Source organism: Pleurodeles waltl, chromosome 2_1, assembly GCF_031143425.1.
Source record: "Pleurodeles waltl isolate 20211129_DDA chromosome 2_1, aPleWal1.hap1.20221129, whole genome shotgun sequence".
NCBI classification, from domain to species: domain Eukaryota; kingdom Metazoa; phylum Chordata; class Amphibia; order Caudata; family Salamandridae; genus Pleurodeles; species Pleurodeles waltl.
In genome coordinates this window covers 46,659,780-46,679,458 of record NC_090438.1, presented here as the reverse complement: position 1 = coordinate 46,679,458, position 19,679 = coordinate 46,659,780, and the positions used below count along the sequence as shown (strand labels likewise).

At 51.5% G+C, this 19,679-nt stretch overlaps 1 protein-coding gene across 2 annotated transcripts in view; it reads left to right on the top strand.

Annotated features, from left to right (window-relative positions):
- The first annotated feature begins 706 nt into the window (after positions 1-706).
- Positions 707-19,679, top strand: part of GDPD2 (glycerophosphodiester phosphodiesterase domain containing 2) — a 358,729-nt gene continuing 339,756 nt past the window's right edge. For both annotated transcript variants that reach the window (XM_069209649.1, XM_069209631.1), the window contains exon 1: positions 707-4,333. The gene's annotated coding sequence lies outside the window, so the exon portion shown is untranslated. The remainder of the gene's footprint in view (positions 4,334-19,679) is intronic.

Sequence of the window (19,679 nt, the reverse complement as noted above, 5' to 3'; positions counted from 1 at the left end):
CTTTGAGTGTAAGCAATCTCTCCAAATCCCAGCCTGACTCTTTCCTGGTCAAGGGCCAACATTCTCAATTGAATCTCCATCTTTTTCTCCTTGAGCTCCAGGAGCTTGAGGTAAACCTCCCAGTCCTTGGGCCCTCTGTTGGAGTAAAGCTACTCTCACTCCAGAGCTTTCTCCCACTCGTCCTTGGCAGATAGGTTTAGGTTAATTCCTCTCCTCCTGCACATACTTTTTAAATCGTTAATTTTAAGTTTGGACAGGTTAGCCAGGCCAACTGCCCTGTTCTCCATCTTTAAAGTTGCAAAAGTACCTACTTAAAAAGAACTTGCCTCTCTTTGGCCTTGAGAAAAATGTATACCTAGAACCTACAGAAGTTTTGGCAATCTCTAGAAACAGTTTGCTAGACTCTAGAAAATGTACACTTTCTGTTAGTAACAACTTATTGATTGTTGGATGCAGCCAAATACAAGTTCTGGATCCCACCCCTGCCACCAGTGTAAGAAAATGGGTGTACTATATAGTAAAACTGGGGCTTATCGTGCAGTACACTCGCATTTATCTTTTTGGGTCCAGTCAGAGTTATTTGCTCAACCCTCAGCTGAACCCTTTGATAGCTATGGCAGAGAGCAGTAAGGATCAGCAAAAATGAATATTGTGTAAAGCATTTAACAGCACCAAACAATGAAATAAAGTCGCCAAACAAGAAAGAGACCCAACAGTTTATAAAAATTGGACATATTTTTGTGAATTTTTAAAGTCCTTCATGACTGAAATCCACTGCAGGGTCCCGGAGCTATGAATTTTTAAAGCATTTAAAAATATTAACATCAAACGCCAACAAGCATTAGCAACTCAAAATTTTACAAACTTTGGAAAACGTTTGCTACTCCTAGTTCGGTGACTCCGACCCGAGTTGGGCAACGAAATCCACCAGGATAGAAGTCTAGGCATCTAATAAGTAAATTTATGACAGTTACCCGGCCACCAGAGAGTCCTAGAAGCAAGTTCCAAACTTTATAGGATAGTCACCATTGACTTCTATGGAGTGGTCCTGATGCTGAGGGATGCAGTCTTAATGATCTCAATGGAGCCTCCAGTTGCTGTGTGGTCCACTGGGGTAAATTGAAAAACGAGAGGAACACAGAGTGATAAGAGTATTTAAGTGTGAGAAAACTGCATATTTGGTTAAATAACCAACAACTTTGAAGACTTTCAAAACAGAGAGAGGGGAGATTGTGTGTGCGTTTCTGTCTGTGTGCACACCCCTCATGGGGTCCTCCTCGTCCTACTCTTTACTATCAAGTTCCCCAGGTCCATGCTGATGTGCTGCTCCAGCCCAGCTTTTTATTAATTATTGTAATTGTAGGCTTGTTTATTTTATCATAAAACAGGACTACAAGTCCCAGAATTCAAAGGGGAAAAAATGGACTGGAGAAGCACATCACTCATGGACTTGGGAAACTTGGCAGCTTTGTACCGCAACCACAGGGGGCGTTTCCCTTGCTTGCACCCGGGACCATGGCATCCTTGCCCGCTACTGGTGCGTTGCACGTGTGGCTTCAGGCATGGGGGCGCTTAGAAGGTGGCGCTATAGTCCCCAGCACGCACCTCCCTCTGGCACCAGCGCACAGTCATCATCACTCGCTGCTGATCCTAGAGTACATTCCTGGGAGCTCTCACAGGACTCCCTGGCTTGATCTCAGGGTGCAGAGGCGGAGGATGTCCACAAGGTGGCGCTCTGCTTCCCGGCGCCTGCAGAGGTGCTGCCATCCTCCGAAAGAGCAGGAACCAATCACGGCTGAGCCGGAGCAGGTAGGGAGAGTGCAGTCAGTGCCTGATTCAGGCTGTACAGACAGGTGATGTCCACAAGGTGGCGCCCTGCTGCCGGGCATGTTCCCCCTTGTAGCAGTGATTGCCTCCTACCCCACAGAGAGCTGGCAGCCCTCAGTGCTCAGTCTGGAGTAAGTGTGAGAGACCTCAGTCTCCTGTGCATGATCTGTGGGGTGCAGAGGGTGGTGATGCCCAGAAGGTGGCGCTCTCCGCCCCAGCCGCACCTCCACTGCTCTCTCCCCGCGCCTCGGAGGGAGGCAGCGCTCAGTCTGGAATAGGTGTGAGTGACCTCAGTCTCCTGTGTGGTGCACAGGCAGGTGATGCCCAGAAGGTGGCGCTCGCCGCCCCAGCCGCACCTCCTCTGCTGTCTCCCCACGCCTTGGAGGGAAGCAGCGCTCAGTCTGGAATAGGTGTGAGTGACCTCAGTCTCCTGTGCATGATCTGTGTGGTGCACAGGCAGGTGATGCCCAGAAGGTGGCGCTCTCCGTCCCAGCCGCACCTCCTCTGCTCTCTCCCCACACCTCGGAGGGAGGCAGCACTCAGTCTGGAGTAAGTGCGAGAGACCTCAGTCTCCTGTGCATGATCTGTGGGGTGCACAGGCAGGTGATGCCCAGAAGGTGGCGCTCTCCGTCCCAGCCGCACCTCCTCTGCTGTCTCCCCACGCCTCGGAGGGAGGCAGCACTCAGTCTGGAGTAGGTGTGAGTGACCTCAGTCTCCTGTGGGGTGCACAGGCAGGTGATGCCCAGAAGGTGGCGCTCTCCGTCCCAGCCGCACCTCCGTGCTCTCTCCCCACGCCTCGGAGGGAGGCAGCACTCAGTCTGGAGTAGGTGTGAGTGACCTCAGTCTCCTGTGTGGTGCACAGGCAGGTGATGCCCAGAAGGTGGCGCTCGCCGCCCCAGCCGCACCTCCTCTGCTGTCTCCCCACGCCTTGGAGGGAAGCAGCGCTCAGTCTGGAATAGGTGTGAGTGACCTCAGTCTCCTGTGCATGATCTGTGTGGTGCACAGGCAGGTGATGCCCAGAAGGTGGCGCTCTCCGTCCCAGCCGCACCTCCTCTGCTCTCTCCCCACACCTCGGAGGGAGGCAGCACTCAGTCTGGAGTAAGTGCGAGAGACCTCAGTCTCCTGTGCATGATCTGTGGGGTGCACAGGCAGGTGATGCCCAGAAGGTGGCGCTCTCCGTCCCAGCCGCACCTCCTCTGCTGTCTCCCCACGCCTCGGAGGGAGGCAGCACTCAGTCTGGAGTAGGTGTGAGTGACCTCAGTCTCCTGTGGGGTGCACAGGCAGGTGATGCCCAGAAGGTGGCGCTCTCCGTCCCAGCCGCACCTCCGTGCTCTCTCCCCACGCCTCGGAGGGAGGCAGCACTCAGTCTGGAGTAGGTGTGAGTGACCTCAGTCTCCTGTGGGGTGCACAGGCAGGTGATGCCCAGAAGGTGGCGCTCTCCGTCCCAGCCGCACCTCCGTGCTCTCTCCCCACGCCTCGGAGGGAGGCAGCACTCAGTCTGGAGTAGGTGTGAGTGACCTCAGTCTCCTGTGGGGTGCACAGGCAGGTGATGCCCAGAAGGTGGCGCTCTCCGTCCCAGCCGCACCTCCGTGCTCTCTCCCCACGCCTCGGAGGGAGGCAGCACTCAGTCTGGAGTAGGTGTGAGTGACCTCAGTCTCCTGTGGGGTGCACAGGCAGGTGATGCCCAGAAGGTGGCGCTCTCCGTCCCAGCCGCACCTCCGTGCTCTCTCCCCACGCCTCGGAGGGAGGCAGCACTCAGTCTGGAGTAGGTGTGAGTGACCTCAGTCTCCTGTGGGGTGCACAGGCAGGTGATGCCCAGAAGGTGGCGCTCTCCGTCCCAGCCGCACCTCCACTGCTCTCTCCCCGCGCCTCGGAGGGAGGCAGCGCTCAGTCTGGAATAGGTGTGAGTGACCTCAGTCTCCTGTGTGGTGCACAGGCAGGTGATGCCCAGAAGGTGGCGCTCGCCGCCCCAGCCGCACCTCCTCTGCTGTCTCCCCACGCCTTGGAGGGAAGCAGCACTCAGTCTGGAGTAAGTGCGAGAGACCTCAGTCTCCTGTGCATGATCTGTGGGGTGCACAGGCAGGTGATGCCCAGAAGGTGGCGCTCTCCGTCCCAGCCGCACCTCCTCTGCTGTCTCCCCACGCCTTGGAGGGAAGCAGCGCTCAGTCTGGAATAGGTGTGAGTGACCTCAGTCTCCTGTGGGGTGCACAGGCAGGTGATGCCCAGAAGGTGGCGCTCTCCGTCCCAGCCGCACCTCCTCTGCTGTCTCCCCACGTCTTGGAGGGAGGCAGCACTCAGTCTGGAGTAAGTGCGAGAGACCTCAGTCTCCTGTGCATGATCTGTGGGGTGCACAGGCAGGTGATGCCCAGAAGGTGGCGCTCTCCGTCCCAGCCGCACCTCCTCTGCTCTCTCCCCACGCCTCGGAGGGAGGCAGATGAGAGCTGCTGGTGAGAGTCCTGAGAGGAGACAGCAGCACCCTGTGGAGAGAGGGGAGCCGGAGGGTCAGGTAGGTCAGTCCCCCCCCGGGGGTCCTGTTCTTTTCCAAGACTCTATTTAATGCCCAGAGCGCACTCCAGATCTCTGGAGACAGCTTCGCGTCTTGCACTGAGACCCCCCTCCAGCAGGAGGTTCGGTCCGGGGCCCTGACTGCGTTGTTTTCTTGAAATGTACTTTGTGCGGTTCTGGGGCTCAAACAAACCTGTTTACAACTTCCCAAAGGATTTTATTCAAGTGCCGTGAGCGGTACTTGACTTGAGTTGATAATGGGGGGTGGCAAGGGGCGAGCTGCGCCCCCTTGTCCCCAACACCCCCCACTCCTCCACAGTTTACCCCCTCCCCTCCTCCACTGTTGCAACCAGCCCCTAACTGGCAGCCAGTGTCGCTCTCTAAATTCCTATGTAATGACTTTTAACATCTGTATATTTGGGGTTGAAGCGCTGAGAGTCCGTGCTCATTGCTGCGCAGCGCTATACAAGTCTCTGCAACTTTAGGGCGGGGGTCCGCTCCAGGACATGTAGCTGTAAACTTGAAGCTTGCTGGAAAAGTGAGGGGTGTGGGTGGGGCGCTGGCCTTGGCCCTTGGGGTGCTGACACAAGTGGGCTCTGGCGGGGGGCACTGCACGGACACGGCTTGGGCCGGACAGCTGCGGGTGGGCTCGTTCTGGCGTTTCTAGACCCCACACAGGTCACTCCTGGCTACGCAGGTGGGGCCGGTCCTGCCGCAGGCAGCTTCTCGCAGGCTAGCCTGTCACAGGTGGGCTCATAGTTCACCCAGGTGTGCAGGCAGGTACAGGGGGCTTAGGATGGGTGGTGTCAGTAGTGACCCAGGTGTGCAGGCAGGTACAGGGGGCTTAGGATGGGTGGTGTCAGTACTGACCCAGATGTGCAGGCAGGTACAGGGGGCTTAGGATGGGTGGTGTCAGTACTGACCCAGGTGAACTGAGTAAGTGTTGGTGGGTTCGAGTATGGGTGTCCTAACAGGTGTTATCAGGACTGGGGAGGAGGGGGGCAGTCTTGCAAGTACAGGTGAGCTTGGGATGGGTGGTGTCAGCAGTGACCCAGGTGTGCAGGGCAGGTGAGCTTGGGATGGGTGGTGTCAGCAGTGACCCAGGTGTGCAGGGCAGGTACAGGTGAGCTTGGGATGGGTGGTGTCAGCAGTGATCCAGGTGTGCAGGGCAGGTACAGGTGAGCTTGGAATGGGTGGTGTCAGCAGTGATCCAGGTGTGCAGGTACAGGTGAGCTTGGGATGGGTGGTGTCAACAGTGACCCAGGTGTGCAGTGCAGGTACAGGTGAGCTTGGGAAGGGAGGTGTCAGTACTGACCCAGGTGAGCTTGAGATGGGAGGTGTCCGTACTGACCCAGGTGTGCAGTGCAGGGCAGGTGACAGTGACTGAGGTGTGCAGGGCAGGTACAGGTGAGCTTGGGATGGCTGGTGTCAGTCGTGCCCCAGGTGTGCAGGACAGGTGAGCAGGACAGGTGAGCTTGGGAAGGGAGGCGTCAGCAGTGCCCCAGGTGTGCAGCACAGGTACAGGTGACAGTGACTGAGGTGTGCAGGGCAGGACAGGTGAGCTTGGGATGGGTTGTGTGAGCAGTGACCCAGGTGTGCAGGGCAGGTACAGGTGAGCTTGGGATGGGTTGTGTCAGCAGTGACCCAGGTGTGCAGGGCAGGTACAGGTGAGCTTGGGATGGGTGGTGTCAGCAGTGACTGAGGTGTGCAGGGCAGGTACAGGTGAGCTTTAGATTGGCGGTGTCAGCAGTGACCCAGGTGTGCAGGGCAGGTTACAGGTGATCTTGGAATGGGTGGTGTCAGCAGTGACTGAGGTGTGCAGGGCAGGTACAGGTGAGCTTGGGATGGGTTGTGTCAGCAGTGACCCAGGTGTGCAGGGCAGGTACAGGTGAGCTTGGAATGGGTGGTGTTAGCAGTGACCCAGGTGTGCAGGGCAGGTACAGGTGAGCTTGGAATGGGTAGTGTCAGCAGTGACCCAGGTGTTGCAGGGCAGGTACAGGTGAGCTTGGGATGGGTGGTGTCAGCAGTGACCCAGGTGTGCAGGGCAGGTGAGCTTGGGATGGGTGTTGTCAGCAGTGACCTAGGTGTGCAGGGCAGGTACAGGTGAGCTTGGAATGAGTGGTGTCAGCAGTGACCCAGGTATGTTGGGCAGGTTACAGGTGAGCTTGGAACGGGTGGTGTCAGCAGTGACCCAGGTGTGCAGGGCAGGTACAGGGGAGCTTGGGATGGGTGTTGTCAGCAGTGACCTAGGTGTGCAGGGCAGGTACAGGTGAGCTTGGAATGGGTGGTGTCAGCAGTGACCCAGGTATGTTGGGCAGGTTACAGGTGAGCTTGGAATGGGTGGTGTCAGCAGTGACCCAGGTGTGCAGGGCAGGTACAGGTGAGCTTGGGATGGGTGGTGTCAGCAGAGACCCAGGTGTGCAGGGCAGGTAGAGGTGGGTTCTATATTGCACTAGAAAAGCTCGGTAAGTGCGGGTGGCTTCAGGTACGGGTGTCCTTACAGGTGGCTACAGGATTGGTGGGGTGGCCTTGCAAGGACAGGTAAGCTTGAGAAGGGGGTGCTCAGTATTGATGCAGGGGGGCGTACAAGTGAAGGTGACCTCTTGTGTGATAGTAATCACACCTGATAAGAATATACTCCGCTGAGGCAGAATTTATCGGTGCGATAAATATCACCAAATTATACGTTGTTTTGGGAATAACATCAGGATTCTGCTGTTTACTGTACCTGGATCATCATGTTCTGCTAAATACTGGGCATTGTCCCCTGATAAATATCAGCAGGTTTAACAAAGCTCATGATTGCGATATGTATGATAACAGCACTTAAATGGGTCGCTTGTAAGGAGGGTCTAAGTCTGATGTTCTGCTTGTAACGAAGGTCTAAGTCTGATGTTCTACAAGACCTACAGGAGTCTAGGGTCTCCAGAGATGCTAACACAAGTACCAAGAAAGGAAATCAGCATGTCACTAGGGATCAGAGGATGGCTAGCCAAGACCATCCACCCAACACCAGATGAGCTGACTGGTTGTTGCCGGGCAAGCAAATGCCACCATTGCCAACACTTGCTTATACACCTTTGTGGAACCCACCACCTTAGGCTTTCTAGGTATTCACTAGCTTCTGTCCGTGATGGTGTTGTGGAGAGGTCCATCACCGGTGGACTGGGTTCCAGAAGTGTCCTGGATTCATACTTGGGGCACCATGACCCTCCGGAGTGATCTAGAGGTCCATCACTAGCGGGTTTGTGCCAGAAGTGTCCCAGATCCACACTTGGCCTTCCATAAACCTGCAGAAACGTCCATCATCAGCTGACTGGGTGCCGGAAGTGTCCCAGAGCCACACTTGGCCTTCCATGACCTTGCAGAAGGTCCATCACCAGTTGACTGGGTGCCGGAAGTATCCCGGAGCCACACCTGGGGCACTGTCACTCTGCGGGCCTGTACCGAGGTGTATCACCAGTGGACTTGCTCCAAGAAGTGTCCCAAGTCCACACTTGGCCTTCCATAAACCTGCAGAAAGGTCCATCACCAGCTGACTGGGTGCCGGAAGTGTCCCAGAGCTACACTTGGCCTTCCATGACCTTGCAGAAGGTCCATCACCAGTTGACTGGGTGCCGGAAGTATCCCGGAGCCACACCTGGGGCACTGTCACTCTGCGGGCCTGTACCGAGGTGTATCACCAGCGGGCTTGCTCCAAGAAGTGTCCCAAGTCCACACTTGGGCTTCTGTGACACTGCAGAGAAGTCCATCACCGGTAGCCTCGGTGCCATAAGTGTCCCAGAGACTCAGTTGTGGTTCTGCCCCTCCTCAACCCCCCCTTCCTGGGTGAAGCAGGAGTCAATTACTAGTGGGCTGGATTGCAGAAGTGTCCTAGTTTTTGTGACCCTGTGGGACTCTGCAGATGTGTGTCAGCAGTAGGCCAGGTGCCAGAAGTGTCCAGGAGTTGCACTTAGGGTTCTCTGACCCCATGGAATTGTGCAGAGAGCTGTAAACGAAAACACAACACTCGGGATGGTGCACAGTGGTCTAACGTGTTTAATGCAAAATTCCCAACAAACATTCCAAATAAGGAAGGCCGTTGCCATTTTCACAGACCAGAGCTTTGCCCTTGATCAGTTTGGAGCGTCCAATGCTACCAGCCATACATTTTACAGTTACACAGCCCCCCCCCCCCCCCCCCAAATACAAGTGAATGGAAGCGGGAACACGTGACATAAGTGAAGCTTGCAGCTAGTCGTTACTGAGCAGGTGCCGAGATCTTCTTGTGGGAGGGAAGTTGGGGAGATTGGAAAATAGATGCAGTTAATACTACAGGAGCTGATTCTACCAGATTCTAAATTCCTCACTGTGCCAACTTCAGAACCATGCTACTTATTGCTGACATGTTTCAGCAGAAATGTACAATAGTAAGGCTTTAGTGGTCTTCATCAGGTTAAAAAACAAACTTGGAAATGATTAGTAAAATGCAATGCCACATGTTCAGGCATAGATGGCCACACTGGGGGTTCTCTGACCCTGCGAGGCTGTGTAGAGGTCCATCAACAGGGGGCTCGGTGCTGGAACCAGGGTCCCAGAGCCATACTTGGGGCTCCGTGACCATGCAGATATCTAAAGGGCTTCCTGGGGAATTGGTTATGAAAATCCCTCCAGAAAAGCAGACCAAGTACAAAGGAGGCAGGTTCCCAGGAGTGCTCGGAAGCATCATAGACCTTCCACGCTATTAAGTACCAGGGTCAAGTATACTTTCCACCTCCTACTCTGGTGTGTCGTGCGCCCGCACAGGAGGAGTAGATTAAGCTACCAAGGGGATCACCTTAACCTACATAGTACGCGACACTTGTACCATAACGCGCTCCCAAATGGGAATGGAGAGTCAGCCCCACTGCTCAAGTCCCTGCTGATCCTTCAATTGAAATGGTCCAACAAAGTGCAGAGTAAATTAATGATGCAGCCCTAGAATGGACAGATTGGGTAGCGAGCCGTACTGAGTCATGTCCATGATGAGAAAGATGTGGATCTCTTCGACAAGACGCAAACGTTTTGTGTGATCCTTTAGCTTCGGTGAGGCGTTGCACTGCTGTCTTCTGAATGGAGGGAATGTAGGGCCATATGTACGAACACATTTTCCCATTGACACAGAATGGGAAAAACCCTTTGCTACATCTGGCCCATACTGTGGTAACGTCTGCCCCAAATGGACACTTGATGGTACTAAACTAGCTGTCCCTAGCCTTGGATGGAAGGCATAAAAAATTAAAATAGTGAATGCCCCAAATAGTTGTGCAGAGAATGGTTGTAGGTGAACTCAGGTATCTGAATCTACAGAACCTAATCTTTCTGGTTGTCGAATAAGAAACCCGTAATATACTGTTCTCAAGTCTCTTGATCTGTCCATACATCGTGGACGATAAGTTGTGGATTTATGTTTTGCTGTACTCAAGTGTTATGTTAGTTAATTCCCAAGTGTAGCAACAAACTGTGCACCGTTGTCCATTAAGATGACTTCGGGTAGACCACGGAAACTAACAATTTCTCTGTGAAAACTCATAGCTAACTCTAGGTATTTTGGTAAGTGGTATGAAGTGAACTGCCTTCGTGAAATAATTCACTACTGCCAACAGAACCATGTGAGGATGGGGCATTCGGTGATAACATCCATACATGTGTTATCCCGAGGACGATGGAGTGTTGGAAGAGATTGCAAGAGACACGTAAGATTGATTTGAGCTTGTCTTTGAGCACACTCTTTAGAAGTTTATTTTTCTGGTTTCTGTATGAGGTTGAGTCGCTCTAGGTGACCGCCTATTAACTCTCAACATCTTCTGATTTCAACATGCCCTAATGGTGTTGAAGTACAACACAACTGCAGATTTTCAGGGGATTCTGAGCAGGGTACGGAGAGGCGATCTTGATGAAATAAGAGGCCAATGCAAATCCGCTCCTAGGGTTGGTCTTGATGATCTGTTTTTTTCCTTCCTTTTGAAATTGTTCAGAAAATGTTCTACCTCATCTTCTTTTTCAACTTCGATAGCCACTTGCAAAACCCAGAAAACGTATCTTTCACAATTGTTGGCGTGGGCCATTCTTTCACTATAGAAACGTTGGCAGGATTCACATGAATTATGTACCTGATAGATCTCGGAAGATGTATTTGATCAGATGTTGAAACACAGCAAGGGCATTGAATAATCTAAAAACCATTAGAACTCATTCAAAGTGGCCTTAAGGAGTGTTCAAGCCTGTCTTCAACTAGCCTTCTGCACCTGTTCTTATGAGATTCCATGGACCTCTGAGATCTAACTTTGGAAACACTTTGGCTGTTTTTATCTGATCCAAAAGGACAGAGATTAAGGGGAGTGCGTAATGACTCCTTTTGGTGATTGTGTTCAACTCCCGATAATCCATGCTGGAACGGTACTCCTTGTTGGGTTTCGGTACGAAGAAGACGGGTGCGCTGGCAGGTGAAGTGGAATAATTGATGAATCCCTTCTAGATGATCTCCTCTAAATATTTCTTCAGGATGGCAGCATGTTTGACTGACTCCGAGAGGATAGATCCTTCCAAGAGGAACACTGGCCAACAGTTGTATGTCTATAGCACGATCTTACTCCTTGTGAGGAGGCAATGTGTCTTCTCCTTTAGGGCTAAACACATCCAGGGACTCAATATATAAAGGAGGAATTTAAGTTAGTGGTCCAGATGCTGTAACTCCTAAGCAAAGAAGATCCTGAACCCTCTCCATCCCATAACTAGGAAAACAATGGCAGGTGAAATGCTTTGATGAGATGTTGCCCAAATAATGTATGGACTGTGGTGACGGGCCCAGAAGTACCAAGAAGACTGCAAAGGAAGTAGCATGAGTTAAATCAAGTGAAAAGGACTCTATAAGCCCTGTTGTAGTGACTATGAGTAGTGGAAGAGGTTTCCTGCTGATGTGTCCTCAAGGTAGTGTCATCAGTCAATGCCCTTGATTTCTTTGTGTCTGTTTCTTACAAACTGAGATTCAGGCCTTCTTTTGGAAGCTAATGTTCACAAAGCACCCAGAAGCCAACAATCTGTTGGTGCGAAGATCCTGACTGGCCCTTCTGGACTCGCTAATTCCACTTTCATCTGAAAATGAGCATTCTGGCGGACAACCTTCTGCAAGTTTCCTGTGGTTGTTCTTGGGTTGTCTTTCACTTCTGAATATTGCCATAGCAGCATCGGGGAATCACTCGGGAAGTGACACGGCTTATGCAGTAAACACTAAAACCAGTCTTCTACGTCTCTTCTTCTCCTGGGGTGAGGGCTTACCTTATGTTTCCAACCTGCATCAGTTCTTTGCCTCCTTCGGTTACACAGGTTGTTGCAGGCCCTACCAGAAGCACTCGTTTGGGTAAAATCTCTCCTTTATTGCTACTGCGCTGATGTGTCAGTCTAAAGAGCCAAAAGTTGTATGTGTTTGGTTAATTTACCACCACTGATCAAGAACCTTTAATCTTACTGTTTACTCAACGATCGAGAGCAGCAGTCGCCGCTTTGGCTTCGGAGACTAGAAGTTGAAAGCAGCCAATGTAGCCTTAGAGCCTGCTCTCGAGGGTTATACTGGTTGTTAAAGGCCCCGAATCTGAGTTATAGGCCCGAGCCACAAGCGAGGATCTATAATGAGGCAGAGGAACTATAACAGCAACGGGTATAGTTTGAGGCAGAAGGGCTATAAGGCTATTAGAACATTCCACAAACTGAGGTCAGACTGTTTGAAATTAAAAAGAGAGAAACTTGAAGACAAACACTGGAATGTTGGAGCAGAAGTCTTAAACCAGCCATTATAAGCCGGAGCTACTCAACGGTCTTCATCGGAGCTTCGAGCGTTCCAATGCTCTAGTAAAGCTTACAAAGTCTGTAGCTCCTGGTATCAATGGCAGAAGCCCTGTGAGGGTGGCCTTTCTGGTACGCATATATTTACAAATACTGCTCAGACATTTTCTAAATATTGATCATAATTTGTAAACCAAAGATTGTATCAAACATGTAGCCAGAGTAAGTTGTCTTTGATGAGGTGCGATGATGGAAATATTATCTTGGCCTCATCTGTTCGAAGGAGCGAGAGTTGAGACAGGAAGTGTAGGTTGCATTGGGCTAAAAATTAGTGAAAATCCTGAGGGTCTCCTGATCCCTTTACCTAGGATAAACCTCTTCCCGCTGTACTGCTTTGGACTTCTAGTCGCTTTGGAAATGGAGCCCACAGGTGCGTCGACCGCCTCCAGACTTCCCGGAGTGTTGGTCTGTCCACTCCTACCCACTGATGAGAGTTTGTGGAAGTTGTCAGTTGTGTGATCATTTGTCACAAGAAGGCATGCCCATGTTGTGTGGTGTCAACATCCTTCTCCATAACTTGGGTCCTGGTCTGAAAGGGACGTTAAGTCTTTCTTCATGCTGGGTGGTCTTGGAAACTGTCATGCTGAAGGCCAGCCACGTGTTTCGGTGCAGAGGGTTCTTCTGGGCATGTAGGACTCAAACCAATTCAAGATGGCGCCATCAATGCCGATTCTTTCAGCTGGAGTAGAAGGCCGGTCGGTGGTATAGAAGGCTGCAGACAAGTCGATGAGACCCGACTGTCAGTGTTACCTTCATCCACGACTCCAGGGAGTCCGCTGTCTCCGTGCTGTGCCCAGATCTAAAGCCAGACTGATGTCCTCCTAGCATCTAGTTGTCAGACGTGAATTTAATTCAGTGCAACACTGACTCATGAATTTATGGCAACAAGGTAGCTTGAGCTTGAAAATAGATATCCGGAGCCCCAACGCCTAGCCCTCAATTCTCAGACAGGGAGTCGAGAGGGGGTGACAGCCCTCCACATTTAATTTGGGGCAGTTTTCATAGCACATACAAAAAAAATGGAGTTTCGAACTCTGTTTTTGTTTGCCAGAGTTTCGAACTCTGTTTTTGTTTGCCAGAGTTTCGAACTCTGTTTTTGTTTGCCAGAGTTTCGAACTCTGTTTTTGTTTGCCAGAGTTTCGAACTCTGTTTTTGTTTGCCAGAGTTTCGAACTCTGTTTTTGTTTGCCAGAGTTTCGAACTCTGTTTTTGTTTGCCAGAGTTTCGAACCCTGGTTTTGTTTTGCAATAGTTTCGAACCCTGGTTTTGTTTTGCAATAGTTTCGAACCCTGGTTTTGTTTTGCAATAGTTTCGAACCCTGGTTTTGTTTTGCCAGAGTTTAGAGCCCTGGTTTTGTTTTGCCAGAGTTTAGAGCCCTGGTTTTGTTTTGCCAGAGTTTAGAGCCCTGGTTTTGTTTGCCAGAGTTTAGAGCTCTGGTTTTGTTTGCCAGAGTTTAGAGCTCTGGTTTTGTTTGCCAGAGTTTAGAGCTCTGGTTGTGCTTGCCAGAGTTTAGAGCTCTGGTTGTGCTTGCCAGAGTTTCGAGCTCTGGTTTGGTTTGCCAGAGTTCCGAGCTCTGGTTTGGTTTGCCAGAGTTCCGAGCTCTGGTTTGGTTTGCCAGAGTTCCGAGCTCTGGTTTGGTTTGCCAGAGTTCCGAGCTCTGGTTTGGTTTGCCAGAGTTTCGAGCTCTGGTTTGGTTTGCCAGAGTTCCGAGCTCTGGCTTGGTTTGCCAGAGTTCCGAGCTCTGGTTTGGTTTGCCAGAGTTTCGAGCTCTGGTTTGGTTTGCCAGAGTTTCGAGCTCTGGTTTGGTTTGCCAGAGTTTCGAGCTCTGGCTTGGTTTGCCAGAGTTCCGAGCTCTGGCTTGGTTTGCCAGAGTTTCGAGCTCTGGTTTGGTTTGCCAGAGTTTAGAGCTCTGGTTTGGTTTGCCAGAGTTTCGAGCTCTGGTTGTGTTTGCCAGAGTTTCGAGCTCTGGTTGTGTTTGCCAGAGTTTCGAGCTCTGGTTGTGTTTGCCAGAGTTTCGAGCTCTGGTTTGGTTTGCCAGAGTTCCGAGCTCTGGTTGTGTTTGCCAGAGTTCCGAGCTCTGGTTGTGTTTGCCAGAGTTCCGAGCTCTGGTTGTGTTTGCCAGAGTTCCGAGCTCTGGTTTGGTTTGCAGAGTTCCGAGCTCTGGTTGTGTTTGCCAGAGTTTCGAGCTCTGGTTTTGTTTGCCAGAGTTTAGAGCTCTGGTTGTGTTTGCCAGAGTTTCGAGCTCTGGTTGTGTTTGCCAGAGTTCCGAGCTCTGGTTGTGCTTGCCAGAGTTTAGAGCTCTGGTTTTGTTTGCCAGAGTTTCGAGCTCTGGTTTTGTTTGCCAGAGTTTCGAGCTCTGGTTGTGTTTGCCAGAGTTTCGAGCTCTGGTTGTGTTTGCCAGAGTTTAGAGCTCTGGTTGTGCTTGCCAGAGTTTAGAGCTCTCTTTTGACTGTCACGGTACAACATACCCGATTCAGACAGATTGCCTCTGCTTCAGTTTAAGTCGATGGGAACACATTCTCCCGACTAGTTTTTAGTCTCCAGCTGTGAAATGTTGGCTTGTGTGATATTTCCCAGAAGGGGGCCCACCTCCCGAGTTTCTCGGGGAAGGTGCCTTCAGCAGGGGAGTCCCTCCCCCCTTGGGGTGCCTTCTCTCCTGCTATGAAAAGCTGCTGACGGTGTTTAAATATGCCTACATTATACCACGTGTATTTACACAACTGCCCCGGGGCTCCCTCGCCCTGGGGAACTATAACACTGGGGGGTTTGTGGGGTGGGGGGGTAGGGCGTGGATTTTTGATGGAATAAAAAACAGCTTTGAGTGTATGATATCCCGGGGGTGTGGCGGGGTCCTTTATCTCGTGTATTGGGAGGTTTACTCCAGGTCGTTCGGGGTAAGACTTGGTGTGGAGCGTCCTTTCTGTTCTCTGACTCCAGCTGCCGAGTTCCCACCAGGAATGTCGCGACCACCGCATTTTAACCATGTACTCGCTCCGCTTCGCCAGCCGTTCGTTTTCTCTCTCTCTCTCTCTCTCTTCGTTTCTTCTTTTTGTCTTTATTTCTTCTCTAACTCTTTTTCTAGCTCACTTTTTCTTTCTGTCGCCCTTTGTTCGCTTCTCCTCGTTTCTCTCCCTTTGTTCTCCGCTCTTCTTTCTTCCTCCTTTGTTACGCTCTTTCGTTCTCCGTTTTTCTCCACCCTCTTCTCTCGTTGCCCTCCTTTCTTTTGCTCTCCGTTTCCAGCGCCCCCCCCCCCCCCCCCCCTAGCGTTGCCTCCGCCCTTTGTCCCTGGCGCGTCTTTAATTCTTGTTTTACTTTCTCTCATCCGTTCTTTCCCTTCATTTATGTTTATTGCGTTTCTCCTTCTGTGCTCCATTGACTCTCCTTCTATTTCCTTTCTCATTCCCCCTCTTCTGCTCCGTTACCCGTCTTCTCCCCCGTGTTCCCCTTTCTCCCCTTTCTCCGACCCTCCTGCCCTCACGTTGGATTGGGGGAGGGGCACGGGTTGGCAGTTCATTCCTCAGACACCCCCACCCTGAGGCTCTCACCCACTTGCTGGAGAGGTTGCAAGGCCTGTGCGAAGGGGCCCCGGGCCCCCGCCTTTCAGGGGCCCCTGATAGACCCGCTCTGTGCTGCAGTCTCCTGCCCCGGAGACCTTGGAGAGTTTCTACATAGATTGCTTTAAATACCGTAGCCCTTTAATTTATTTATAATGTGGGTGGTCTATATAAATGCACGTAGACTGTAAAAGTGCACGTACTCGCTGTTCAGTGCCTGATGTTCCTGAGAAGTGCAGGTACTCTCCTATTAAATGTATTACAGCAGTGCTGAGAAACACAGGCCTGCTCCCTTTGAAATGACAGAAGTGCAGGTACCCAGTACCGGACAGCCCCTGCCCATTTAAAGCACTGGTTCTAGTAGAGTACAGGAGGCACATGTTAGGTCTGGCTTGACACTGCTCTCACAGCAGCCTCATTGGTAACAGGTAAGAGAGCTACCTACGTGCAGGGCCACTGGAATTATGCGGCAGGGGAGGGCAACATTATGCGGCAGGGTTGCTGTAAATTAGGTAGGAAGAGAACGCAAATTATGCGGCACGTTACGATAGTATTACTTCATTACTTTGTCATGTTTAAACTTGGTAACTCTCTGGGCCTTGGTTCCAACTCATTAGTACCAGTTTAATACCTAAATGTAACAATAAGCTACAGAAAGGTGACCAGTCCAGCTCTGAAAGGGTTTTCTACTGTGTGGCAACACCTGTCTCTGCATTTTAGTAAGTTTTGAACCGTTTGTGCTAGAAATATTTTTTGTTAAAATCTGCTGATGATGCAGCAGGGAATGGATTATGTGGCAAATGCGGCAAATCTATAATTGTTCGAAAATCGCTCTGCCGCAGAATCGCATAATTCCAGTGGCCCTGGATACATGATTTGCGTGAGCTGGAGTGCTGTGAACTGTGTACTTCCGCTAGAACAGAATGCTCAAAGACTGGATTCTGTTTGCAATGCCTGTTGCAGGCAGCGTGAAAGGTGGGGCGATGGGGTTGGGGAGGTGTCAGTGGCGTTTTTCTTAGCCTCGCTGCCCAGCAGCATTTCATTTCCTGTCTCTAGCGCCTCGGATTGCACAAGCGCTGCAGGGAATTAACTCTACTAACGGTACCGCTTTTTTTTTATTTTCAGGGGCTTTTGAAAAATTCACAGCGTTAACATGTAAGAACTATAAAAAGCATTAAAAGCACCCCGGGGGTAGGGGCGTGCCTCCACCGTACCCTAACATCAGAAGATTTTGCTCACTTCTTTGACAATAAAGTGAAATCTGTTGTCATTGCCAGACCGTCCTGATTCCCATTTCAACCTGAACACCAGTCTCAAATCTCTGAGTACGTGGTGCACATTGGTTTGGTCTCGGAGGGTGATGTGTGTAAAATTATCACAAACTCCAAACACGCTATTTTGTGGATATAATGCCTGGGAAAGTTGGCAAAACCTGGGTCACCCCTGCTCTCTCACTGGACACATCTCCCGAAGCGCTCCCTAAGCCAAGGAGCGCTTCTTGGCTGCCGTGGGTGGCCAGGTGCGCCTCGGTACCAGGTGCGCCTCGGTACCAGGTGCGCCTCGGTACCAGGTGCGCCTCGATACCAGGTGCGCCTCGATACCAGGTACATCTCGGTACCAGGTACATCTCGGTATGGATTGAGCGCGGATGGGATGGGAGCATTCCTGGCCCCAGGCCAGAGCTCACCAGAGACGATTTAAGGCCTGGGCAAAGTGGGCCTTCCGGGGGGCCCTTATAGATCTAACTCTGCGCTGCAGAGCCTTGCCCTGTTTACCTTGAATAATTCTTAAACAGATTGTCTTAAATACCGTTTTCCTTTACTTTATTTTTAATATAAATGATGTTTAAAAGTCTGTTACAGACATTTTGCAGAATAAGGTTGTGTTCATGCATCATGCAACATCCATTAAAATAGTTTATTTTAGATCAAAACAGGACCTCGCATATGAGAAATTGGATTATTTGCAGTTATACTAGTGAGCTGCTGCTGTGTTAACATATTAAAAAACACACGTCACTATCCCTGGATATTAGATATAAACACATTTAGAATCTGCACCTGTGACCTGTGCACTGTCAGTGACCTGGGCAAGGAGCTGAAACTAGATCATAAATTCAAAGCTGTTCCAGAGAGGGGGCCCCAAAATACGTTTGGCCCAGGGCCTCAAAATCCTTAAGATGTCCCTGGAGGTCACAAGTCCCCTAGATCCACGCGTAAGTAGCTCGTCCAGTGCAGGTGTTTACTTTGTACTTCCGGTTTCAGGGTCTTGTGTAAACGTTTGTGAAATCAGGACTCCGGTATCAGCAGCCATTTATTTACAGCGTTTTCTATAAGTCGGACTTCGCATAGAGGACTTTACAATACAAATACACGGTTGCATAAGAACTATACATTACCACAGCCATAAATGTTGAGTACGAGATGCAAATGTGTATGAGGCCAGGGAAACATTCCTACAGATCTGGGGGGGGGGGGGGGGGGGGGGGTGCACTAAGCAGATCTGGGGGCCAAGCCGGGCCCGACAGGGCTGTGCGAAGACGAGAAGTGAGGAGGGCGTCAAGCGGGAGGGCTCATGATTTAAAGACGGTCCCTGATGGAGGTACGGCGTACCGGACCGTGAGGTACAGTGTACCGGACCGTGAGGTACAGTGTACCGGACCGTGGCCGTAGTCCCTGAAAAGGACTGTCATGAATCCTTCCTTTTCTGTGGCCCTGAGAAACTTGAGCACTGTGCCTCGAAGCCTGACGGCTCCTCCTCCGTGGCACTTTAGATGTGCTTTTTGTATAAATATTTAATTGGACTGATGTCCAAAGCCCCGTAGTCCGTTGATTGCGACCTTGAGGGGTCGAGGGCTGACTATAGCGTGGGTGGGTGCCCGTGCTTCCCCCGGCCCCCCAACCCCCCAGATCACAGCATGATGGGGCCGCACCCATAGAGCGATTTATAATATTTCTCCTAATTATAAAAACTCTTCTCCCAGCCTCGGCCAGCAGTGGGCCATGGTATTGAATTCCCCCCACCCCCAATCAGTGCTTAATTTGTGCTTGTTGTTTCCGGTGCTGAGCACCGGCACTTATTTTTTAGGGCCGGTGCTCATTCTTCTGCCTCAAGCATTTACTGCGAGCAAAAGACACCTATAGGAAAGACGGAGGGAAGAGAAAAACGAAAAAGCTTCGCAAAGGCAGAAAGCTGCAAGAGTGCGCTGAAGGGGCAGGGAGCAGCTGTAAATGGATGGAAGAGGCCCGAGATGGTCAGGATTACGCTGCCTCAGGATCTCTGGCTCTCACATTTAATTACAGCAGCCGCATGTTTAACACGAGGGCTTTGGGCACCAGCACCTTTTTATTTACAAATTAAGCACTGCCCCCAATGGCCCTACAAGACCCCACACCTGCGATAAAAACCCCTCTGGCCACAGGAGCAGCCGCCTGACCAACAAGCACCCCAGTGGCGTAACAAGACTTAAGGGGGGCCCCCTGCAAACTACACGGAGGGGGGCCTCTCAGGGACTCTGCCAGGAGCTCTCAGGCCACCGTGCTGAGGAGGCCCCCAGGACCCCCACCCCCCCACCACCACCGCGGGGGCTGCGGGGGCCTTTGTTACGCCAGTGAGCACCCTCACCCCTCAGGGTAACCCATTACCCGCACTAGTGCGTGACTCCAGCCGCTCGGCCGCCCTCTCCCAGTTAATCCCTAAACTGCAGTCACTGCTGCCCCCCGGCACCGAGGCGCTTCAAGGTGAACCCTAAACTGAAGAAGGAGCTGCCACGAGGTGGCCACGTGCTGTAAACCAAAGACCGGGACACTCCACAGACATAGAAGTAGGACTATAGCAGCGGCCGAGGGGCGGAGAGCACTTGAATGGTGCAGTTCATCAACATAGCGCCCACAGGTACTCCCACCGGGGTTCATTACATACTGCCCCCATAAGG